The sequence below is a fragment of the Struthio camelus genome, chromosome 1 (genome assembly GCF_040807025.1).
Source record: "Struthio camelus isolate bStrCam1 chromosome 1, bStrCam1.hap1, whole genome shotgun sequence".
Lineage (NCBI taxonomy): Eukaryota > Metazoa > Chordata > Aves > Struthioniformes > Struthionidae > Struthio > Struthio camelus.
Genome location: NC_090942.1, coordinates 31952525 through 31963429, shown reverse-complemented (window position 1 = coordinate 31963429; position 10905 = coordinate 31952525). Strand labels below are relative to the sequence as shown.

The 10905-nt window shown below is 36.7% G+C and overlaps 1 protein-coding gene across 2 annotated transcripts in view; it reads right to left on the bottom strand.

Moving 5' to 3' along the window:
* Positions 1–10905, bottom strand: part of IMMP2L (inner mitochondrial membrane peptidase subunit 2) — a 488691-nt gene that overhangs the window by 102032 nt on the left and 375754 nt on the right. The window lies entirely within an intron of this gene.

Here is a 10905-nt window from a genome sequence, read left to right as displayed (position 1 = left end):
ATAATAGCTCAGAAATATTTAATTTTCTCTTCTATTCATCTCACTGAATGCAGAACAGTTGATTATGATGCAGTTTTATACCTTTTCAGACTTCACACACAAAACTGAATTTCACCCAGAAGGGTGAAAGGGATTTGAATAGGCCTGCATAAAGCTAATTCTGCCAGCGTGTTTACATGAAGGATAATATTGCCTTTCATTACAAAAATATGTACTTCTATTTCCACAGTACCTTGGGGTTCACCAGCCACATGAAAGCTGGTGCTCATTAGGTGAAAAAATCATTAGTAAGTAATGAACAAAATAGAAATACTACAGTGTTTGCTCTCAAGCTAGCTCACTTCTTAGCTGGAATAAACCCTTTCTGGGGCCTTGAGCCCTTATCTTCTAAAAGCTTGTGCCGAGTTAAAATACAAAGTTATAGCTCCCAGCTGAATATTACTGCTTCTTCGAGAAGTTACCATTCTTTGCGAGTAAATTCTGAAAATGACTCAAATTACTAAATGGTTTAATATTTAAACTATTGACGAGAACCTCAGTCATAATAACAAAAACAGATCAGGCAGCAATTATTCATGCAACTCAGATTTCAGAATATGGTCTTTTTTGACCATAGTGGAAACTTCAGCCATCATACTTGGATCCATAGGGTGATGTATGCTTGCTGTTCTTGAGACTATGTACAACGAAAAATAACACGAAAGAAATCCAATTTGAAGCAAAAAAGATAATACAAAATAGCCAATATTTGCTATTGCAGTCAGCAATAGCAAATATCATCTTCTAGACCACAACATCTTTTTGGGGTGTGGTACTCCCCATTTCTCCTATATATCTCCACCATCTCAAACCATATACACGTGCTCTTCTAGAAAACATACCCACCAAAGAGTGAAATAGACAGACTAGTAGATTTAGGAGGGAATGAAAACCTCATAAACGTCAGAAAAATAATATGGCAGAAGTCAGTCAGTTACTGCATTTGCAACGTCTCAGAGCAAACAGAGTCTCCCATCCCCAAATAATTGCTTTCTTTATTATGGCTAGGAAATCTCTAACAGGAAAGGGAAAAGCCTTTGCGATATATACTTGGAAATAGAAACATAAAGTATAGTCTTAGCATTGCTATTTCATCTACATGGATTAATCTCGCATTTGCAGAGACCCAGTGAAATCAGAAAGTGTGTGTTCTTTAAGGTCTGAAATGAAAAAAAAAAAAGATTACAGAGTGCAGCAATTATCACTGGTTCTTTTTATTACTCCTAAGTCATAGGAAAATACGTATTTCTTTTCTAACTCTTGAAATAACCATTACAAACCAGAAAAATGTATTATAATCATCCAAAAAATGTGTCTTTTACAGTCACTGAAGAGAAATTATATAAAAATTCTCATATTGAAAAAAAGGAGATGATAATATACAAGATGTTTTGACTTAAAGGAAATAGAATTAAAACTGATGATGTTAATAAACGTATTAAGGGAATAGGGAAGAGAAAAAGGAATGGAAAAGAAAGAGAAGCAGTGATTTTAACTATTTACTTTAGTAGATAGGACAGATACTGCACAGATAAATCCTTTTGTAAGCTCAGCAGATAAATGCAAACTCTTCTGCCATTTCATGTATGAGGTGTATAAATCATCCAATTTTTCCCTTACACAGCAGATAATTTTTCAAGATAATTTTTCAAGTACTAGCATACCTGTGAACAGAACAGAGGCAAGAAAATTATTTTCTTAAGACAATTAGTTCAAAACGTTTGCGCAGTATTTGCATATGGCAGTTGCACGGGAACTTTGTGTCCGCTTTAGCAATACTCTTGCAAAAAAGTGCCTTTGGGAACACACGTTGAAATTTTAAAAGAAAGTTTTACTTGAGCGTTTCACTGCATGTATTAGAAGCAAACTACAGCAATAAGCTCATGTTACAGTAAATTGGATCATCCATTACCTAATATTGTTTTTAATTTTCAAGATAATTTCATTGTTGGATTACTCCACAACAGATCTATAAATCATTCATGCAAGCAAACTAGGCTATAGACTTCAGAAATCCATATTCAGTTAATGACAATGGGTTATTTTTAATTATTGTTGTGGAGAATATGTTCACTTTTTCTAAGAACAAAAACAACTTAGAGTTTTCTCTCCTATGAAGATAGCATAAATTGTTTCATAATCAAAATTAGTTAGTTATTAACACTGCCTCTCTCACATATGAATCTTGTAGAAATTAAATACTTTAATTTCCAGCCTAAGTTAGAATGAGGAGATCATGTGTACATACTATCCTGGCAATATGGCTCTCATTCTAAATACAGCAAACTATGATTCATTCATTTCACTAGTTAAACCTTTTAGCCAGACATGCTAAAAAAAAAAACTATTAGCCATTTATCTCTTTGTATAATCATACAAGGCCAAATTACTAACACACACAGTGCAACATCATTTCCAAGAAGAGAAGGTGTTGATTCAAGTCTTTTTTCTTAGGGAAACCTTTGCAGACAACTTCCATTCACTTTTCAGATCTGATACCATGCAAATATCAATTACAAGTACTATTATCAGAAAAATTAATAGAATACAAAATGAAAAATGACTTAGGAATCCTTCTGGCACTCTTCAACAACAACAACAACAAAAATCCTAAAATCCTCAAGTCACTGAGATCTAAAAATCAATTAAAATCACAATTACCTCACCAGTAATTTTGCATCAGCAGATTGTCAGAGGCCTTTACTACAAAAAAGTGCAGTGAATAACAAACGAACTGCGTACTTTGAAAATAATGCAAAAATCTACTTTTCTTTCTTAAGAAAAGCCTCTTTTGTCTGAGTTTGCCTGTAATCTTAACCTCTTTGTTAGCTCTCATACACAAAGTATTTAATTAAATTTAGAAGATGACTGAATGAATTCTTCAGAGTATAATTGGTGTGTGTAATAATTAACTTAGTATTTATTAATTTCATATCCAGTTCATTATCATGAATTATAATTACAAAATGATCTTTTAAATTTATGAAAGCTTCCTTGAGTAAAAAGTAGTCTTTTACTTTCTGAAATCCACTTTTGAAGCAAAAATAAAGACAATTTCCTGTAATGGCTCACGCCCTGCTGATTTTAAAGGCTTGTTTTAGGAAAAATACAGGTAAATATATTAAAATACCCAGATTTTGATACAATGTATTCAAGCACCTGTTAAGATCCATACTGGTGTTTGTAAACAGATGGAAGAGGTCTTTGACAGGTTAGTAATAGCCACCTATGCTCCTGTTGTTCAAACCACAGTTAAACTCTCACTGTCTTAGGAACAGTGAGTCTACAAGGGATGCAGTAATTTTGCTGATCAAGACCTCAGAGAATAATCTTTATCTTTTTACTTTTCTTTACAGAAATTGGTCTGAAATCAGGTTCTTACACCCAAGATACATTCTTAACCCAACGCAAAAGTTTTCTTCTCCATGATTTAATAGTTAACAGATGCACTTATATCTGTCCTTGGCTGAGAAATAATTTCAATCTTGACAGTCAAAAATGAGCTCTATATGGTACTCTAACCACCTGCCCACAAGCAAGAAAAATCTGCTTTTTTAGCGTGTGGTACAAGTGCCAAACCAAGCAACTTGGCTCAGCTAGTTTGGAGGAGGAATGATTGCCTTCAATTTGATTTGACCTTGAGAAATCAGAAGATCTCAGCAGTCTCTGTACCTTTGGGTGTCATCAGGGAACAGACAGTGTGGATAATTTCCTGTGTTTGCACATTACAGAACAAACACAAACTCTCCTGTAACCAATGTAACCTAGATCGTACCTAAGAGCAACTTTTCCAAACATGCTGTAATCGCTGCATATGGAAGTTTTCCATGTATATCTATCTTCTTCATCAAATTCATAGAATGAAAAAATACTAAAATATTCAATTTCAGATGGCACTCAGATCACAAGACATGAATCTTATCACAATATATCACGTAAACTGTATTAGTATCACCACAGGGAATCTTCCATACGACACTAAACACCTTCCAGACCCTAAGAAATCTCCCTTTTCCCTTCCAAAGCACAAATATAGCCATCTGTGTCCCTTTTTTTAAACCTTCTCATATGTGTCCTATATTCCTTTAACCACAAGCTGTTATCTGATCAGCAGGTTTAGAAGACAAGGTTATATATGTGAACGAAATAAATAGTTTTGCCTTAAGGTCAGGTTACAAGGCTATGCATGAAAGTACATCAATAGGTTAGGGAACATTCCTTGGTTATGCACAGCTATTAACTTTTGTCTCAGAGCTGAAATGAGTTTTTCTCAAATTATGTGGATCAACTGGTTATTGAGAGGTCTGTGTTGAAAATACGCACCCCAGCTGAACGAGAAACGTGCTGGAGGAGACCCATGCTTAGGATTCTACTTCTAGCATAGTGGCAGTTATGACATAATAAGAAGGAAACCCTCAAAATAAGACAAGCTGCAAAGACAGAAATGATGAAATTCAGAATAGGAGACTCCACTAGCAGCAGCTGTTGATGAGGCAGAGGTTTCCTTTGCCTGTACTTTGGCAAATTTCTAGAGTATCTAGAGATTCCATGTTTTGTAATGAAAGAGCTATTTTAAAGATTCATGGAAATAAAGATTAATTAACTAATTGACTACATAGCCAGTTTTCTTATTCAGGAACATAAATATATGATGAAATACACAACTTTTTGTTATAAATAAACTACCAAGTTACAGTGAGCATGATGTTGAACTGCAACTGGTATCTCTTTTTTCCCAGCTAAAGCATTCCTACCCAAGTGATGCCGCAGCCCATTTGTTGTGTCCCTGCACGTTTGTATGATTGAGTGATGGTAATATCAATAACTTTAGAAATCTGGTTCTGGAGATATGGGGTATATCTATAGCTTTACTTTATTAATTAGATAATTTCTTGTAGATTATGTCATTCAAAACAAAATAATTATTTACTCATTACCTGTCTCACCAACTTCTTCAAAATGGTAATTATTCAGCTTTAAAACATATAATACTCAGGAAAATTACCGGATTTCAACTGAAGTTAAAAAGTATTCCAATCAAATACTGATATTTACACTTTTTGCTAAATGCCTGCAGTGTGAAGGTTAACTGAATTTTCAAGTGCATGCATCATGTATTGTATCTGATATCTTTTAAACTATATTTCCTCTAAAAGGCTATACTACACTGAATGAAGCATACAGACGCGATGATATCACTTTCTTGCAGCACAGTGCAATGCAGCCAATTACAGACTAACATAGTCAGGCGAAAGTTACAGAAGAAACATAGTTAGGTGAAAGTTTGTATATCTAATACAGCTCTCCTTTATATAGGTTAATAGAACCTGAATCTCATTTTCACTAGGGCTTTCTTTATACTACATTGGCAGAGCAAAGGAAGCTGAGCATATTAATTCTAAGGCCAGAAAATACCAATGTGATGAGCCAGTCTGAAATCTAATAAGTACATCTCTTAGAATTTCATGCAGTTATTCATGTGGTGAATACTGAACAATTCACTATTCATCAATTTCTTAAACATGCACTGATTAGTGAATTTAAAATTTCCATTATTGTATGTCAAAAACATATTTTATAAATGATATTTGTATTATAAAATATTCGATATTATTTGTTATAATTCACACATATTGCTAATATCACAGACAGATTCATAGAATCACAGAATCACAGAATGGTCGAGGTTGGAAGGGACCTCTGGAGATCATCTATTCTAACCCCCTGCTCAAGCGGAGTCACCTAGAGTACGTTGCCCAAGATTGTGTCCAGACAGATTCTGAATATCTCCAGGGAAGGAGACTCCACAACCTCTCTGGGCAACCTGTGCCAGTGCTCAGTCACCCTCACAGCATCACGGAATCAAAGAATGGTTGAGGTTGGAAGGGACCTCTGGAGATCATCTAGTCCAACCTCCCTGCTCAAGCAGGGTCACATAGTGTAAGCTGCCCAGACGGATTTTGAATATCTTTTTGAACATCACAGTAAAAAATTTCTTATACTCAGACAGAACTTCCTGTGCTTTGGTTTGTGCCTGCTGCCTCTTGTCCTATCACTGCACATCACTGAGAAGAGTCTGGCCCTACCCTCTTGACACTCCCCCCTTCAGATACTTATACACATTGATGAGATCCTCCCTCAATCTTCTCTTCTCCAGGCTAAACAGGCCCAGCTCTCACAGCCTTTCCTCATGGGAGAGATGCTCCAGCCCCTTCATCTTAGTAGCCTTCCGCTGGACTCTCTCCAGTAGTGCCATGTCTCTTTTGTACCGGGGAGCCCAGAACTGGACACAGGACTCCAGGTGAGGCCTCCCCAGGGCTGAGGAGAGGGGCAGGATCACCTCCCTCCACCTGCTGGCAACACTCTGCCTCATGCACCCCAGGAGACCATTGGCCTTCTCGGCCACCAGGGCACACTGCTGCCTCATGTTTAACTTGTTGTCCAGCAGGACTCCCAGGTCCTTCTCGGCAGAGCTGCTTTCCAGCAGGTCAACCCCCAGCCTGTGCTGCTGCATGGGATTATTCCTCCCCAGGTGCAGGACCCTGCGCTTGCCTTTGTCGAACTTCAGGAGGTTCCTCTCCGCCCACCTCTCCAGCCTGTCCAGGTCCCTCGGAATGGCAGCACAGCCCTCTGGTGCATCAGCCACTCCTCTCGGTTTAGTATCATCAGCAAACTTGCTGAGGGTGCACTCTGTCCTTTCATCCAGGTCACTGATGAACACATTGAACAGGATTGGTCCCAGTATTGACCCCTGGGGCACATCGCTAGCTACAGGCCTCCAACTAGACCCTGCACCACTGACCACAACCCTCTGAGCTCGGCCATCTAGCCAGTTCTCCATCCACCTCACTGTCCACTCATCCAACCCACACTGCCTGAGCTTGCCTATGAGGATGTGATGGGAGACAGTGTCAAAAGCCCTACTGAAGTCCAAGTAGACAACATCCACTGCTCTGCCCTCATCTACCCAGCCAGTCATCCCATTATACCAGGCTATCAGGTTGACTGGTATTCATATTCATATCAGGTTCATTTTCCACTCTGTGCTTCGAAGATATACTGCATATCTAGGGCTTAGATTTTGCCCCTCCTTTTATACTTTTTCCTACACGCATATGCATCACAAAAGACTGTTACACAGGGGCTGGGCAAGCATCCTGTGAGTTGAGTTAAAGAAATTAGAATTACTAAAAGTTATTTTCTAAGTATTGTAAGCAACAGAGATGCAGGCAGCAGTATCAGCCAGCAATGTCAGGGGATCTGGATTTAAAAGAAATACTTTCTTCTCAGGTTAAATCACTCTGTATTTATTTGCAATTACTTCTTACGATTTCCCTCACCAGTCTCCCATTGTTTTACAGTATTTCTTTCAACTCATCCTACTTTCTTTTAGAAACTATATAAAGAAACTATAAGAGACCACTGCAGAATACCACACACATAACACTTAGTTGCATAGGGAATTTCCTTCTGTTCTGGAGAGTTTTGCTTACACAGTCAGGAGGGATGTGGCCACTCAAGCATTTGATATTGTTTGCTCCTGCAATGCAGAACTCATTTTGCTCCTACTGCTAAAAGCAAACAGCTAACATTTGCTTCCCTTCCCCAGGTGACTTTGACCCTTTTTCCTGCATCTTCTGTGCTTGGTGTCATTCTTATATTTACTACACCATTCCCTTTCTTTGCACACCACTTGCTTTCCACTACCTGTGTCCTTTGTCTGTTCCAGCACTAACAGCATTCTCAGTTTGTGATCTTTTCCATGGCAGCTCTCCTTAACCCTTTTAAGATAATTTATTTTTGTTGGTTTTTAAACGAAATTATAAATGATCCCTGCTGACCTGAATTTGCAATGACACATATAAACGCAAAATTTTGTCCTTTACTTCCAGATTGAAAAATTTATAACAAGAGATTGCTGCTGTGATACTGTGAAATACCTGTTCTTGAACCATTTATCTTTCAATGTCCATGTATAACCTGTATTACTGCCTCTAAGAGTATTGAGACTATTTCTATTTAGAATGAGTTTTAGAAAATTCTGATTTTGATGTCAATATATGTTTTGCAATTTCTTCAAACTGGATACTTTCTAAAGATAACTGCATGGTACTGTATGTGAATACAAATATTCCTACACAAATTACACACAAATCTGTCACTCCCATTTAAGATACTGAAATTGCTTCATTCTTTTGCTGTATACATGCTCTTAACCAAAAGAACCATAATTATTTTCAAGATAAATTGAGACAAAAATAAAACAGTAATTTTGTATCAAAAAAGAGCAGCATTTCATTTGTTATAGTCACTTCATTTAAACGGCTAACCAGTTTGCTGACTCAGCAAAAAGTAAAATGCAATATCGCATTTTTCTCTACTAAACTTTCACTTGTAAATCCTTCTGATCTCAAGTACACCCTTTCAAGTTAAGATTATGAAAATGATTATTGCTTTTTTTGACAAAAGTCCCATCAACCAAATAATTGTACCATTTCGTTACCTACTCAAATTTCTCTGCTAAATGATATTGATAATTAATCTGCCATCTTTTTATTATTAAGCATATCATTAAAAGATAGCTATTATCAATATAATGTCACATATTAGGTGAAAACTATTTGGTAGACTCATTATCATTAGCTTCACAGTTCTACCAGGATAAAAATTGCTACTTTTCTAGGTCATCCGAATTAAACTACTAAATCCTACTGCCATTGTCAAACTGGAAATTTTATACATGTAAGAACAGGATGGCAAACAGAGGTCAAAAAAAGTACAGCTCGCTCATATCAAAAAGATAATTTTTTCCTCTACCTCACCCTCCTCTTCTTACTAGGATTAGATCAACTGGGAAAATCAGTGGTCAAAATTTTAGCTCTAGACAGGTCTTAGAGAACTGAAGACCACTATCTGAAATAAACAGCTAAGATTTATACCACTGTAAACAGACCAAGATTTCACCTGATACATATTTAACTGTTAGGCTTAACAATCTAATGCATCCATACATTCCTTTTTCCTTCTTTAGTTAATAGACATATAAATTTTGCTCTTAATTACACCTATGCCAAACAAAGAGAAGAGTTAGTCCAACTTTTTTCATATTAAAAACTATGGAACTTAAAAGTTGACTCATCCATTACTCTCCAGCTTGCAGAATCTGCAGTTGTTACATAAAGCTCCCTAGAAAGGTTTTTTGATTAAACTCTCTCTTTTTCTCCTTGGCCAACTGCTCTGCATTAACAGATCTTCTGCCCAGCAAGTTCAGAGCTCTTCAGTCTGCTATATCCTTTTAACAGTGAATTTAATAACATGGTTGAGTTTATTTATAGTCAACACTGAAAGTAAATTGATTAGTGGAACACGTGGAAAGAAATAGGGATCCATCTCCCTTTTCTTCATACTTTCTATTGAAGGTATTCTCATGCTGACGAACACAAACAGTCAAGGGAGAAGCGGTAGTCTGCCCTTTGGTTTCTTACTTTCTCTCTTTCCCCAGCTGCAGCGTGGAGATCACTGGCCAGCCTTCCAATAAGTACGCTGTGTGCATGTAGGTGTGATGGGAAGAGGGAAGGAGAAGAAAAGTTTGAGAATCCTTTGATTCCCAGGACGGAAAACCATGGCATCTACCACCATCCAGTTGGCCTCTTCTTCTTCTGAAGAGATGTCTAATGAAGAAGAGCTATCTCGGATCCTGATTTCTGGATCTTCCTCAGCTTGAGGGAAGTTGAATACATCTCCCACATAATAGGAGAATGTCCTAAATATGAGGCCCTGGGAGGAGGGGAGGGAGAAGGCAGTAGGGGGTGGGAGTGAGGAGAAGCATCAAAGCCAGGTATTTGGCTTTGTCAGAGAAAATTATGCAGTCAAGGAAAAAAGACTTCTTTGCACAGAGCTGGCACTCCAAACTGTCAAAATAATTTTTTTGAACTTTTCCACTCTACAAAGACTCTAGAACAATTTAGTCAACACTGAGTAAGATCCAAAAGTAAGATCCATAACTCCATAAAGCTTAATTAATAAATAGCAAAGAGATTTGGCAGTTTCTCATGTCTGAATGGCATTTGCAACTTCTAAGTGAAGTTTTAACACATCACAGAACAATATCCCATTTGTTTTTTTGAACCTGGTAAAGACAATCAACTTGTGAAGAGCTGTCTTGTTAAAATCAGATACTTGTAGACCTGTGATGTCTAAAAAGAATCTGGCAAAATCTGCCTAGTTCCAAATGTAAGAAATAATCCCCCGCCCACACACTTCTCCCACAGAAGCTAATTGTTATACTTTCTTTTTTGCTTAACACTAATTAAAAGAATTAAAATATCCTAATCTGCTTTAGGCAGAATATAAAAATGTGTAACTTTAATGTAAGAGGCACTTTCAAGACTTATTTTTTATTTATGGAAAGGGGAAAGTTGTTATTCTCTGTACAATGGAAGTCTAAAATTTTCCATATTTCCTTTTATTAATTTTTCCCATAGGAAAAAATATGAAAAGGTGCTTTCCTTGATTATCCTCAAAAAGTGCCTTTTCATTTTTTAAAGGATACTACTGTCATACAGGTAATTGAGAACCTGGGAAGTAAGACACAGAAGATGCTAACTATGCATCACTTAATAAATGTATTTCTTTCCTGATAACAGTTATAATTATGGGTTTTTTTAACTCCCAAATATTTCAATTATTTTATCTCAAACATTTAGGAAAATTTATTTATTGCTAATGATGATGTAAGTATTAGAAACTAGATTAATACTTTCTGCTGAGGAAACAATCTGAAATAATTGATATAAACTCTAGTAAATGAATCATATGGTCAGGAAAGACTTTATTCACGTATCACTGGTCAGAGTTTGAGAAATA